At 51.8% G+C, this 490-nt stretch overlaps 1 long non-coding RNA gene across 1 annotated transcript in view; it reads left to right on the top strand.

Annotated features, from left to right (window-relative positions):
- Nucleotides 1-490, top strand: part of LOC119585151 — an 18,648-nt gene that overhangs the window by 6,467 nt on the left and 11,691 nt on the right. The gene's annotated exons all lie outside the window — the stretch shown is intronic.

Genomic DNA, 490 nt, shown 5'->3' with positions numbered 1-490 from the left:
GGGGGGAAAGCCCTAAAGATTTCTATACGCCCCTAGCTAGAGGCTTCGATAGGTTTCTGTGCCTCAGGAAAGTCGACGGTCTTGCCACAGGTGGAGCGACCCCGCCACCATTTTTTGCCCCGAGTCTCCCCAAAATGCCACGCCTAAATTCGGAGTCCGGGGAATCGCTCTCTTTTGTTCTGGGCGAGCGAGGCCGACTCGCGATGCTTCGAACTTTCCGAGGAGCTGTGCCTACCGGGCCGCAGTGCGCAAGGGAGGCCTCGCTATCCCTTAGAGTTTAGTGCAGGAAAGAAATTCGTATAGGCTTGGATTTGCATAATTATTCATGGAATTTGGAATAATCGTTGGGGTTTGGCTCTCGTGCATTGTATCCGGTTCGTTCTCGTGTCTCAGATCTTCCAGTTTTCCGATTTCTAGATCTGCTTTCATCCTTTGGAAAAAAGTGGGTCAGCTTGTCGCAGCGTGGAAACTGGCGTGCAAATCACCAAGA

The sequence above is a fragment of the Penaeus monodon genome, chromosome 19, assembly GCF_015228065.2.
Source record: "Penaeus monodon isolate SGIC_2016 chromosome 19, NSTDA_Pmon_1, whole genome shotgun sequence".
NCBI classification, from domain to species: domain Eukaryota; kingdom Metazoa; phylum Arthropoda; class Malacostraca; order Decapoda; family Penaeidae; genus Penaeus; species Penaeus monodon.
This window is presented reverse-complemented; position numbering and strand designations above follow the sequence as displayed.